This window comes from Canis lupus, chromosome 36 (assembly GCF_003254725.2).
Source record: "Canis lupus dingo isolate Sandy chromosome 36, ASM325472v2, whole genome shotgun sequence".
NCBI lineage: Eukaryota > Metazoa > Chordata > Mammalia > Carnivora > Canidae > Canis > Canis lupus.
This window is the reverse complement of record NC_064278.1, coordinates 21,664,875-21,680,081: the sequence shown is the minus strand read 5'-3', so window position 1 is coordinate 21,680,081 and position 15,207 is coordinate 21,664,875. Positions and strand designations below refer to the sequence as shown.

General features: G+C 36.1%; 1 protein-coding gene across 1 annotated transcript in view; it reads left to right on the top strand.

Annotated features, from left to right (window-relative positions):
- Positions 1-15,207, top strand: part of PDE11A (phosphodiesterase 11A) — a 363,233-nt gene that overhangs the window by 207,410 nt on the left and 140,616 nt on the right.

The following is a 15,207-nucleotide window of genomic DNA, read 5'->3' as shown; positions in this document are numbered from 1 at the left end:
ACACAGTTGTGGGGCCACGTTCCTGGGATAGGCTGGCAAGCCTAGTGAGACCCTCCCCGGGAGGAACAGTGTGGGTCCCCCCACCTTGGGCGCCCCTGAAGTTCGGAATGTGGAAACTCGGTCACATACTTGAGCCTAAAAAGGCTCAGCCATGGGCAGGTGAAGGCAGGGTTCAGACAGAGCAGGGAAACAAGTACAGTGACTGACTGCACTTCTGGGAGGGCTCCCTGAAGAGGAGGGGTCCCCAACTTTCTGCTTTGAGGCCAGAGAGCAGGGTGCAGCCGGTTCATCCTGCTCATCAGTCCTGAAAGCCTTCAGGGAGCAAAACAGCACCACCTAGTGGAGGCTGGAGCCTTGTACACACACACACACACACACACACACACACACACACCCCATACCCCCCCACACCCCCACCTCACTATGACCTGGAGACGCATTTCTGCTGAACCGAGTCTTCCTGAGAATCAGCGCAGCAGGCCCTTCCCCTAGAAGAACAGCACAACTAGCTCCCATCAAATTTACTGATCATATGGTGCTGTAAAGCTTCAGCTCTAGGGGAAATAGCATCCTTTTTACTTTTATTCTTTCTTTTATTTTTATTATTTTTCATATATTTTCTTAAATTTTCCAATTCCTTTTGACTTGCTTAAATTATTTTTTGATTTATATATTTTTTTATTTATATATTTTTTAATTTATATATATATACATATATATATACTTTTCATATATATTTTTTGTCTACTTTCATTTTATCTTATTTTTTATTTTGGGATCTAGGTTCTTTTAAGAAGCAGATCAAAATCCACCCAAGATCAGTTTTTTGTTGTTGTCATTGTTCTGTTTTGTTTTTTCTTGTTTTTTGTTTGTTTTTCTTGATTTGGGGGATTTTCCTCCCTTTTTCTTTTTTCTTTTTTCCTTTTTTTTTTTTTTTTTTTTTTTGCTTTATTTTGTTGTTTGTTTTGCTGTTCTTTTTTCTTTCTTCTTTTCTTTTCTGGACAAAATGATGAGATGAAGGAATTCACCCCAAATTAAAGAACATGAGGTAGAACTCATGGCCAGGATTTAACCAACATAAGCATAAGATGTCTGAACTAGAATTTAAAACAACAATTATAAGGATACTGATTGGGCTTGAAAAAAGCATAGAAGACACTAGAGAATCCCTTAACACAGAGATAAAGGAACTAAAATCTAGCTAGGCTGAAATTAGAAATGCTATAACCAAGATGCAAATACAAATGGAGGCCATAAAAATGAGGATGGGCGAATCAGAGAAGCGAATCAGTGATATAGAAGATAAAATCATGGAAAATAATGAAGCTGAAAAGAAGAGGGAAAGAAAGGTAATGGACCACAAGTTCTTAGAGAACTCAGAGACTCAGTAAAATGTATTAACATTCATATCATAGGAGTCCCAAAGGATGAAGAGAGAGATAAAGGAGCAGAAGGTTTATTTGAACAAATTATAGCTGAAATCTTTCCTAATCTGGGGAAGAACACAGACATCAAAATCCAAGAAGCACAGAGAACCCCCATTAAATTCAACAAAAGCCAACCACTGCCAAGGCATATCATAGTCAAATTTTCAAAATATAGAAAAGAAAAGAATATTGAAAGAAGCAACGGAAAAAAAGATCCTTAACCTGCAAGGGAAGACAGATCAAGTTTACAGCAGATCTGTCCACAGAGACTTGACAGACCAGAAGAGAGTGGCAGGAAATATTTAATGTACTGAATGGAAAAAATATGCAGCTAAGAATTCTTCATCCAGCAAGACTGTCATTCAAAATAGGAGAGATAAAGAGTTTCCCGGACAAACAAAAACAGAAGGAGTAGGTAACCACTAAACCAGCCCTGCAAGAAACTTTAAGGGAGACTCTTTGAGTGGAAAGAAAAAGACCAAAAGCAACAAAAACTAGAAAAGACTAGAGAATATCACCAGAAATACCAACTCTACAGGTAACACAGTGGCACTGAATTCGTATCTCTCAATAATCACTCTGAATGTAAATGGACTAAATGCACCAATCAAAAGACAGGGTACCAGAATGGATGAAAAAAAAATCCATCTGTATGCTGACTACAAGAGATTCATGTTAGACCTAAAGACACCTGCAGATTGAAAGTGAGGGGATGGAGAACCATCTATCATGCTAATGAATGTCAAAAGTAAGCTGGATTGGCCATACTTATATCAGACAAACTGATTTTTAAAATGAAGACTGTAACAAGAGATGAAAAAGGGCATTATTTCATAATTAAGGGCCTATCCATCAAGAAGATCTAACAATTGTAAATATTCATGCCCCCACCTTGGGAGCACCCAAATATATAAGTCCATTAAAAATAAACATAAAGAAACTCATTGATGATAATACAGTAATAGTAAGGGACTTTAATGCCTCACTTACTAAGCAGGAAATCGACAAGGAAACAATGGCTTTGAATGACACACTGGACCAGATGGACTTAACAGAGATATTCAGAACATTTCATCCTAAAGCAGCAGAACACACATTCTTCTTGAGTGCACATGGAATATTCTCCAGAATAGATCACACTCTGGGTCACAAATCAACCTTCAACAAGTACAAAAGATCAAGATCAGACCACAACACTTTGAAGTCAATCACAAGAAGAAATTTGGAAAGACCTTAAATATATGGAGGTTAAAGAACATCCTACTAAATAATGAATCAGTTAGCCAGGAAATTAAAGAAGAATTTTTTTTAATGCATGGAAGCAAATGAAAATGAAAGCATGACAGCTCAAAACCATTGGGATGCAGCAAAGGCAGTCCTAAGAAGGAAGTATATTGCACTATAGGCCTACCTCAAGAAGCAAGAAAAGTCTCAAATATACATCCTAATCTTACACCTAAAGGAGCTAGAAAAGGAACAGCAAATACAACATAAAGCCAGAAGAAAGAAAATAATAAAGATTAGAGCAGAAATAAATAGTAGAAACAAATAAAAAAAAAACAGTATAACAGACAAACAAAACTAAGAGCTCGTCCTTCAAAAGAATTAATGAAAGCATTAAACCCTTAGCCATACTTGTCAAAAAGCAAAGAGAAAGGGCCCAAATGACAAAATCGCAAATGATAGAGGAGAGATCATCACCAACAGCGAGTTCACACTTTCCTCTCTCTTTGAAGCTTTAGAATTTTATTCTGGCTAACTCTTGGTTCTTGTATGTACCTCCAAAAGTTCAGACTTAGCAAATCTAGCAATTAAAATCTCCATTAAAAAACAAATACGTTATTAACAGAATACTGATATGATGTTTTCATTTACAGTAATTTATCTTTAACTTCTTGCCCTGGCTTTTCACATCCAGACCCTTGCCAGTCCTGGTCAGTTTTGTTCCTACAATATCTCCATTTTCAAGGTTCAGATTTCTATTTTCTCTTCCCTGTATTAATTCTACTTATTCAAGCTGATTTCTTGGCTCTGGTTTCTTCTTTCCTCACCCATAGTACACTCAACATACAGGTTTATTTTCCTAAAATGCAATTACTGATCATATCTGCCTCTAAAGACATCAGTGGCTCCCCATCACCTGCAAATTTAAGTAATAGAAGAAGTAGAGGATTTTTATGAGAAGAAATCAAAATCAGTAGTAACCAGTGCCTAGAACTAACTACCTTATCATTTGGGTTGGCAACATTTTTTTCTTTCAACCCTTTTAAGATATTACTGTCTTCTGGTTTCCACTGTTACTAGTGAAAAATCTGCCATCATTCTTGATGTTCTCTTAAATGTAATGTAACTTTATTTCTCACTGATTATAACATTTTCATTTTATTCTGGGTTTTAGGCATATTTCTTATAAACTACATACATCTGAATACAGTATTTAAATTCAACTTGAGAACCTTTGCTGTTGATGAAAGATTTGGTTTTACATGTTATTTTTCTCCCTGAGTTTTTACTTTCTTAATTTTTGCTTTTTCTGAGTTTTACTACGTGGGTTATATTTTGCTTGATTTTTTTTTTACCCCAATGAAGTGGGTACTTTGTCTTCTACAAAAGCATTTTTTAATCAATATTTCTCTAATTAATAAGGACAAAAAGAAAGCAGTATCTTTTAACCTGTCACTATGTAGGAAAATGAATTGTATACTTTTACCTGCAGTTTTGTTTGTTTTTGTTATGTATTTATTTTGTTTATGTATTACAGTATTTTAATTACATGACCATGAGCAAACTATTACATTTACACACTGCAGTTATTTTTTCAAAAGTGCTACTCATATATTTCAGTACTACTATAGCTATTTATAATACTTATTTAGACATAGATTTTGTTTTGGTATCCTAGTTGTGTCTATCAAACCACTCAAAACTTAATAGCTTTAAAACAGCAATTTTGTTATTTCTAAGAAATATATCTTGATATGTCACAAGTGCAGAAAGTGTTCCCTCATGCCTCTTCCCAGAGACACTACCACCCCTAGAGATAACCACTGCTCTGATTTTTCCATCGTAGATTGATTTTACCCATTCTAGTACTTCACATACATTAAATTATACAATATGAAATCTTTTGTTTAATGCTTCTTCAAACACCATAATACATTTGAAAGTCACCCATATTGGGTATGTATATAAGTTTGTTCCTTTTAACTAATTAGTATTTCATTGAGGAATTATACCACAATTTGTTTATCCATTCTCCCATTGATCAATACACAGACTATTTCCAATTTGGAGTGATATGAATAAATCTGCTATGAACATTTTTGTAAAAATTATTTTTGTAAATATATGCTTTTATTTCTCTTGGGCTAATACCTGGTATTAGAATTACTAAATCCAAAGGCCAGTGTATATTTAGATTTTTTACAGATTTATTTATTTTAGAGAGAGAGACAGAAAGAGAGTGCCAGTGAGGGGAGGGGCAGAGGGAGAGAATCCTCAAACTGACTCCCCACTGAGCACAGAGCCCAAAACAGGGCTCCATCTCACAATCCATGAGGTCACAACCTGAGCCAAAACCAAGAGTTAGACGCTTAACCAACCGAACCACCAAGGCACCTGTATATTAGTTTTATATGAAAATGTCAGATACATTTTTCTTCCAATGTGATGTACCATTCATTGTACTTTCCTGCCCAGTAACTATGAAAGTTTTCATTGTTTCACAGTCTCATCAAGATTTAGTGCCATGATTGTTTTTAATTCTAGCCATTTCAGTAAATATGTAATGTATTTTATTGTAGTTTTAATTTTAATTTCCCTGATGACTAATAATGTTGTATATTTTTTCATGTGTTTATTTACCATTCACATATCTTTTGTGAACTCCCAAATTTCTGCCCATTGTTAATTGAATTGCTTGCCTTTGTATTACTGAGTGGTAGTTCTGTATATCCTGGATATTGATTGTTGGTCAGATATATATGTACTGTAAATGTTTTCTCCAAATTTGTATCTCACTCATTCATTTTCTTCATAGTGTGTTTTGATGAGCAGATGTTTTTAGTTTTGATAAAGTCTACTTTGTCATTTCTTTTAGTTTTAAGGTTATTGCTTTCTGTGATATAAGATATATTTGCATTCCCACAGATCAAGAATATATTTCCTACATTTTCATCTAAAAGCTTTATGGTTTTAGCTTTTACATTTGGCTCTATGGTCCATCTTAATAATTTTCATATGTGGTAGCAGTTAAGGTTCATTTTATTATATGTCCCATTTATTTAAAAAGTTTTTTCTCCATTGGATCACTTTGGCACCTTTGCTGAAAAACAAATGACTATCTACGTGTCAGTCCATTTCTGGCCTGTTCTTTTCTAACGATTTATCATCCTGAATTCTTGCATTAAAAAAAAAAAAACTTTTTAAACTCCAATTAGGATAAATTCTGCTATTATAATTTGGATTTCCTTAAAGTTTTTCCATATGTTAACCAACCCCATTTGCATGTTATTGGGTGTGTATTCAATCACTGAATAAGTATTTGTTGAGCTACTTTGTAGTGGATAATGTTCTAGGTATTGAGGATTCAGCAGTGAGCAAACAAGTAATATTCCTATTCTCATGTGCCTTATATTCTAGTGGGAAAAGACAAGCAGTAGATAAGTAAACAAATAAGCAAGATAAATTCATGATAATATGTCATAAAGAAAACAAAGCAAGATGCTTTAATAAAGAGTAATTGGTAAAAGGTACTATTAGAGATACATCCAGGAGAAAGTGACAGTTGACCTTTGTTATCTCATTCTTTATTTTTAAAATTTCATCCAGACCTATTTTGCTTATATAGTTTTCTGCTCCAGCTTCTTATTGAAGACACTAAGCATAAGATTTCTGAAAGGCAATAGCCCTTGCATGAGATATTATCAGGGGTATATTCTTTCTGAGTTTTCAGGAAGATGTCTCCTTTTGTTTGACTTCAGTATTTACCAAATTACAAGACTTTGTGATTGGCCTTAGGCCTCTCTTACTGTCCACTTACATACTGTTGTATCCCCCAAGAGGGCCAGAGTGAGCCCTTCAAAGCATGGGACCTGGGCTGGGGACTTGGTCTTCCAGGGTCTCAGTAATACAGACAAAGGCCGAGTACTTTGTGTTTCTGGTCCTATTCTCCCTGAGTGTGACTCTTCTTTCTAGATCCCTTTGCATTGTCTCCACAGATCTCAGTCTCCAGTTCTACAGTCCTAGCCAAGCTACCATTCTCTCTTCCATATCCACTCTTGCCCACCTCCAGTCCATCCTCTATACAGCAACCAGGGTCATATTCTACATGTAATGGGGATCCCTTTATATGTTCAAGAACAAGCAAAGCTACATAATGTAACAAGGGAATGAATGCCTCAAAAGTTGGAGTGGTGGTCCCCTCTAGGTTGGGGTATAATTGAGAAGGGGCTTCCAAGTGATGGGAAAACTAACCACATCATGTCAGTCTCTTACCTAAAAACCCTCAGTGTCTTCCCATTGACTATGTCTTTATTAGCTCACAAGGCCCTGGATGGCCTGGCTTCTGCCTAGCACTCCTACCTCATTTCAGGTCACCTCTGCCTCACTCACATTATCCTTAGAAGCAATTTCACCTTCTGCCCAGAATATCTTCCCTCTACCTGTTGGCCTGGCTAGTTTCTTTTTATTTCCCAGGTCTCGCCTTAAATATCATCTAACCAACTTTCTTGCTGCCTCCCACACTCGGCCCACCTCCATTCTCTTTCGGCATTTTGCTAATTGACTCTGAAACAATTATTCCAATGCATATGTTTGCCTGGTTAGTACACTCCTGTACTACTGAAACATAAGTTTTATTAAAACAGGGACCATGTGCACAGTGCTTGGCCCAAATTAAGTCCTCAGTAGATATTTCTTGGTTGAATGAATGGCTCATGATCTAGACACCCCAATTGCATCAATGCTCTTCCCTGACTTAGTCCCTCAAGTCTCGTCTGATCTCTATGGCTACCAGCCTTGGCTCAGACAGATTAAAAATTGCTCTTTTTACTCTTACTTTTGAACTTCCCTTTGTGCCATGGCAACCAGTCACTCCCATGGTCCTAGTTAGTTGACAGTGGCTCGAACTAGGCCTGGCCCCATACTGTATCAGACATAAAATTCTCCATGGTTTCTGCATAGCCACTGCAAATATGCAATGTATCTTTCTCCCAAATCAGCAACCACAATAGCCTTGTTGATTACGTAAAACCCATTAGGGAGGAGGGGTGTGTGTGTGTGTGTGTGTGTGTGTGTGTGGCTATGTAGAAGTATGCCATTAAGAGAAATCAGACTACTAATAGTTCCAGATATGTAAATTATACATTTGAAAAGCCGTTGGCACGTATTATAGTTGTTTTAGACACAATAATAACCAATCCAAGTTGCTCAGTTAGTCCAGAAAAATGAAACCTTTTTCATTAAGTATTAATGGCTGAGATCTTTAATGAGAGACTACTAAAAACTTTTATAATTTGGAAGGATTATTACCACATACAACTTTTTCAAAAGAATAGGGTGTTTCTTTCACCCTAAGGACAGTGAAATAAGTTAAGTAAGCAATTCCTTAAAGTTATGTAACAGAAAAAAGCCAATCATAATCTTTCACTTATAGATAATTTTCTTCTACAGGTATCAGATATGCTTAGTCAAATCAACAATATTTAGTGAGCATATACTATATGTACTATATATGCTGAATATAAAGAATATTTAATGAGTATATACTGTAATCCCACTTATTTGGAGATCCTGCCTAATTCAAATACAACTCTTTGAAACTAGAAGAGAATCAGGAAATAAGGGAAAGTCTAATAAACACCATAAAATTCACATACTAGAACTCATACATTGGACTCATTTGCTCCAATTTCAAACACAATTCTAACACAACTTGCTATTTGATTGCCTAATCCATTGTGATACTCGTTAGAGCTCATCACAAAATATGTTTTATTCTGTCCCTTTTGAGCTTATGGTAGGGTAACACTTTTACAGTCTCTTGAAGTTAAGAGCCATGGGACTTGTTCTGGCCAGTGGAATGTGAATGGAAAATGCAGGCATTTCCCACCTTTTACTGATGAGGAAACTGAGACTCGGATGGGTTAAGCCATTAAGTCAAAGTTACAGAGCCAGTAGAGCCAGGATTATGAGCTCTGGTTGACTTATGTGATGACATGATTTTAAACAGGATCTTGACCAAATTGCTTTTGTAAGCCAAAATGAAACTAATTTCACATTATTTTTGTATTTCCATTTTCAACATAATTAAGAAATAAAAAGAAATATAGTTACAGGAAGTGTAATTAGCACAATAAAGCTAAGGAAACATTTCAAATGAAGCTATTTAGATCACCCTGGGATTTGGGAGAAGATCCAGATGAACTTTATTTCTTTCTCCTCTACTCACTTGTAAGTCCAACTGGTAACATTCACTCCAATCCAGACATTTTTAACCTGGAATCCATTGGTGGGATTTAGATCAGTGGTTCTCAAGGGACCTTGAGACCAGCAACATCAGCATCCCCTAGGAACATGTTAGAAATACAAAATACTCTGGCCCCACTCCAGACCTGCTGAACTGGGAACTGTGGAGGCAGGGCCCAACCATCTGTGCTCTGATACATGCTAAAGTATGAGAACCACTGAACTAATGAATGACTTGTGTGTATGAGAACTTCTAATGTATAAGAACATAGCTGAAATATTATCTAACTGTAGGTACCAGCATTTTATAGGAAAATCCTTGACAAGCCCTCTTGAGGGTAGTAAAGATATGAGGGAATAGATTTTGACTGCCTCCAACAACCAAAATGTGTGAAAAACGTTCTGTGTAAGAAAAGGGAGAGAATTTTGTTATTTTACATTTGAAATGGAGGGAGAAGGGAGAAAAGGTAAAAGGGAAGGATACATTGGATGGTAGCCAGAAAAATGAAGAGAGGCTGAAACTTGAGGTTAAGAATCAGTGAAATGCCCCATTGGTGGAAGAACCAAGAGATATTTTGAGAATGGTGAGGCTGGCATTTGGTTTGAAGTCATGTAACTCCATCGTTTGTTTTTCATGAAGAAAAAGAGACATAGAGGAAAGGAGAAGGAAGAGGAAGAGAGAAAGAGAGAAGGAGGGAAGGGGAGAGAAAAGGAAGGAGGAAAGAACAAGAAGAGAAAATCTTCTTCATGATCTACTGAACTCATGAATGCTTGACATGAGTAAATATTTATGTGAAAAATTGAAGAGGGGGTTGAATTTCACATTTCTGTATGATGGCTCAGTGGTTGAGCGTCTGCCTTTTGCTCAGGTCATGATCCCAGGGTCCAGGGATTCAGTCCCACATCGGGTTCCCCACAGGGAGCCTGCTTCTCCCTCTGCCTATTTCTCTGCCTCTCTCATGAATAAATAAATAACATCTAAAAAACAAAAACAAAAAACATAGGAACATTTGCTTGAACCTGCCAACAATTTGCAGATACTTTGAAAAAAGCTTTGAATTTCCATAGTATTGTATGGTTTTAAGGGTTCAAGCCAATCTCACCTAAATTTTGAAAGACAAGCTTTAGTTAACACTTGAAATCCATTACATACTATGGATGACATAGAGTAGCAAGTCCCAGTTGAAGGTTGATGTTGTTTTGTTTATTTAATACTGCTTAACCAACTATCCTAAAATTTAGTGGCTTAAAACACACAACATTTTTCTCATGATCTTATGAGTCCAGAATTCCAAAAGGGCTGGAATAGATAGTTCATCTCTGATCCATGTAGTATTAGCTGGGATGATGGAGGCTGGAAGGTATATTTCAAGATGGCTTCTTCACTCACTCACATGTGTGGCTTCATGGTTCTCCTTGGCCTCTCTCTCCTTGCAGATGGCGTTTCATCCATTCCTCATGTGGCTGGAGCTTTTCACAGGGTAAATAGACTTTATACAGGGCTACAAGAAAGAAAGTTTCAAGGGCTAGGCAATAGAAACTTCCAGTCACTTAAAGCCTGGGCCCAGCACAACCAGCACAGCATCAGTATCACATATTATTAGTGAAGCAGTCAGAAACCCTACCTAGAGTCAAGAGGAAAGGACGTAGCCTCTACCTCTCATGGGAAGAGTGTCAAAGAACGTGTGGCCTTCTTTATCTACTGCAGATAATAATTTGCATGTAGCTGCAGAGTACCTGTTAAGTTTTAGGATTTATGTATACAAAATATGTTTTCCTCTGGCAAGTGTACCTGTACCAGTATTTATCAACTTGTAGGCAAAGGGTGAAAGATAGTTTGGGTAACTACCAAATGAATGTCAGTGTTGTCCTTATATGCTAGCTAATGAGTAGCATTTATAATTATGAAAGTATTTTGTTTAATTTTATTTTTAAATTTTTATTTATTTATTTGTCAGAGAGAGAGAGAGAGCACAAGCAAAGGAAGTGGCAGGCAGAGGGAGAGGGAGAAGCAGGCAGCCTAATGCAGGGCTCGATCCCAAGACCCTGGGATCCTGACCTGAGCCAAAGGCAGACACTTAACCAACTGAGTCACCCAGGTGCCCCCATTATGAAAGTATTTTAAAGGCTTGCTTTTCAAAATTCTGTTGAAATTTGGAGTGTTGTTACCAATATTAACTTTTTAATTTGGTAAAGACATAGAATAATCAGGTTAAACCTTTGCTTTGGGTGAATAAATGATGAATGCATATCTCATCCTAAATTGAGGGCTTTCTCAAACCAATGGAGATATTGACTCCCTACCTTTGAGTGAAACAAATGCAAAAATGGCATGTCTGTTCTGTCAAGAAGACTAATTAATAAAGAATCCAGCCAAGATGAGCAGGTCTCACACTAACCTAAAAGTCTAAACTTCTAATATGTGCACATTGTTGTCAAGGCAGCTCTTTGAAAAACCTCTACTCACATCCCACTGAACACAATTTGATAGATGCCTTAATATTCTTTGTTTCTATATAAAATAGAAGGCTTGATATTTCAAAACTAAGATGATTCTTTTAAGCACACTAATGGACCCAGTAGGAATTTTATACTTTCTTGTAGTCACAGTTTCTTATACTCTATACTAATTTATCCTGCTGGCCAAGTGGAGAACTTTTAGCCTCTTACGTGAGAAGGTCATAATTTCTTATATTACGGAGGGCCAGCAGCTGGCTACAGAGCTAATAAGCTTATTGTTAGTACAAATTATACCTAATACAAAATGAAATTGGAAATCAAAATTATATTCATGTTTTAGGTACAAACCTAATCATTTAAATTTAGACATCTATGATTTTGTCAAAATATATCTTTGCAGCTCTTTCATCAAGAGAGCCTTGGACTGAATGAGTTTGATCCAGAGGATCATTTCTTATATTTTGATGTTTTCAGACTGCACATACATAGCACAAATGCCACCACTCTTTCTACCCAATATCTATTGAAGATATCAGTAATCAGTCACAGCACACCTTCCCACTGAGCTCTTCCATAAGACTCAAGAACTATTTTCAGCACCATGCTTCATACAACTACTAGCAGTCAAATAAAATTGAGGACCCGAGTAAAATTTATTTGGCAGGATGGAGAAATGAATCCCAAAATATCTATCACGATAGCTTACACATAGTAGGCACCACATAAATATGTGTTGATATGAACTACAGATGTGGCCCTTCTTTACTGCATAAGCAGGAGCAAGAGCAGCTGATCTGAAAGTCAGGCTAACGATTATTTTATTACCCCAGATTCAGCAGGTATCTTCATTCTACTTTAAATTCAAAAAGATCAACTCTGTTTTAGTTTTTAAAAAAATTTTTTTATTACAAGGGTACCTGGGTGGCTCAGTTGGTTGAGCATCTGACTCTGGATTTTGGCTCAGATCATGATCTCAGGGTCCTGGGATGGAGCCCTGAGGAGGGCCTGCAGGGAATCTGCTTGTCCATCTATCCCTCTGTTTACCCTTTCTCTCTGTCCCTGTCTCTCTCAACTAAGTAAATAAATCTTTTTTAAAATACATTTTTTATGACAGGTGCAATCCGAAATTCATGGTAATAGATCACATAGCAGACTCAGGTATCTGAAGTCCCTTTGTGAACATTTCATGCCATTAAAAAGCAGGCAGTTTCTCAAGTATTTGACAGTAAAAACTGATGATCTCTCTGTTTCTACACATTCATTCAGTTGAAGTATCTGTGAAGCTGGTCGTCCTCTTGTTAAGAAATCCCAGAATATGGTTCTCCCCTCAGATGGCACTTCCGTCAAGTCACTCCGAGTAAATTGGCTTTCTATTCCTTGGCTGGAGGTCTACTGCTGATAGCAAAGCATATTTCTTTGGAGCTCATCAACATAAATTATTTGGGACTTTACTTTGTATTGGCTTAACTCTGAAAGCAGTTTAGTTTCCATGTGCCACCAGGTGCCACTTTGCCACCAGAGCCATAAACATTTCAGTAAATATTTATGTAGTTCCTTTGCTACCTGAGACAGCCAGTCTGGGGCCTCAGCGAGGTCTGTGTTCCTCCTCCCTGTTATGTAGTTCTTTACATTTGCTTGCCTCTCAGCCAGTATCTCTAATGGTCCATTTCTCATTTCAGGAGCAAATGACAACAGATCTACAATAAATTAACATTCAAAGCTATTGATGTGAGAGATTTGCTGTCAACTACTCAGGGGCAGTTCCTGGGAATTCAAGGCCAGCATTGGCTCTGGTTTTGAATTGCAGGTGGCAGAGAGCAAGGCTTGATACAACAGTTGTGTTTGATAGCTCTGCTCATTGTTTTTCTTTTGAAATGTAGTTAATTGTGTTTTCCCACTGTAGAAGCTCTACACAAAACATGAGTTTGTCACTGTTGTTCATGGGTCCGAGGATTGCCTTATCTTGCTTTTCTTGCTTTTTTTTTGTTTTGTTTTGTTTTGCTAGAAGCAAGTTCAGTCCAAAAGTTAATTGAAGTTGGTAGGGTTTCGCACATAGTAATTTATTTTTGGAACTATTAAGATTTCTCAAGTTAGAGTTCACCAACAAAATTGAGTCACTAGTTTTTACCTTAAATTTTTTCTAATTTAATTCAGACACAAAAGATAAAGCTATCTGGGATAGAATTTTTTTGTGAAAGTTTAGTATTTGTCACCTGTTATGTGGATCAATTGTTTACTTTTGTACAAGTTTATACAAATTTTATTTAACTGTCAAAAAAATTTGGCAAGTGTGTATGTTATGGTTAAACTCATAACCTAACAATGTTCCTCATGGAGAAAATGTTTATACAGTTAAGATTTGTAAATGTTTCTTTCTTAAAACTATTACAGTGCATTCAATTAAAGCATTTTTACTCAAAGATATTATTACTCAAGAATGGATACCTAGATTCTTGATATGAAATATACAGTTTGTGGAATTCTTATAAAGTTAATAGAATCTGGAATCAAGGAAAAAGTGTTCACTTATCCAGGAAGGTCTGACAATAGTAGTTAACAAAATATAATTCTTGGGGCACCTATGTGGCTCAGTCAGTTAAGTGGCCAACTCTTGGTTTCCACTCAAGTTATAATCTCAGGATCATGAGATCGAGCCCCGCCTCTGGCTACACACTTAGTAAGAATCTGCTTCAAATTCTCTTTCCCTCTCCCTCTGCCCAACCCCCAACCCCTCCTTGTGCTCTCTCTCTAAAATAAAATAAATAAAAAAAAATAAAAAATAAAATAAAATAAAATAAATACATAAATCTTTAAAAATATATATTTCCTCATTTGCAAAAACATGGATGGAACTCAAGGGTATTATGCTAAATAAGTCAGTCAGAGAAAGACAAATACCATATGATTTCACTTATATGTGGAATATTTTTTAAAAAACTAAAAACAAATGAACAAAAACCCAAACATTTTCTTAAATATTAAGAACAAATTTGTGGTTGCCAGAAGGAAGGGAGTGGGGGAATGGACAAAATAGGTGAAGGGGACTAAGAGGTACAAACCTCCAGTTATAAAATAAAAAAGTCACAGAGATGAAAAGTATACTATAAAGAATATAGTCAATAATATTGTAATTACATTGTATAGTAACTGTACTTATTGTGGTGAGCATGGAGTAATGTGTAGAATTGTTGAATCAATATGTTGTACACCTGAAACTAATATAACATTGTATGTCAAGTATACTTCAATAATCAATTTTTTTAAAAAAGAAAAATCTCCAGAAGATGTCTATATATATGTATATGTACACACATATATATACACACATATATACATATGAATGAATATATATAATTCTTTAAGTTATATTCTCAACTATAAAAATTTGATCTTTAGTTTTGCTATGCTAAAAGTAATCAGGAATTACTTTTTGTGTTTTATTTCCTTCAGTGACATCCATCCATAGATTTGTCACAAGATCTTAGATTAATGAGGTTTTTTGGCATTGCTAAAAAATATTCCAGATTCAAGGCATTTGATAGGTTTGCCAAATAAAATACTGGGGGGAAAAGTCATTGGGAGATGTTGTGGGGTGAGCGTAAGGGAGGAACATGAATATTTTGGAATGTGGCTTAGAGTTTTCATATTTGTTTCTAGCCTTTTTAATTTGGAGAGAGTAGAAGTAGGGTTTCTGGGTACAAACACAAGACACCCAGTTAAATTTGAATTTCAGATCAACACCAAATAATATTTTTAGTATCAATATGTCCCAATTTTGCAAATATCGATGGTTGATCTGAAATTCAAATTTAACTGGGTATCCTGTATTTTTGTTTGCTAAATCTGGCAACCC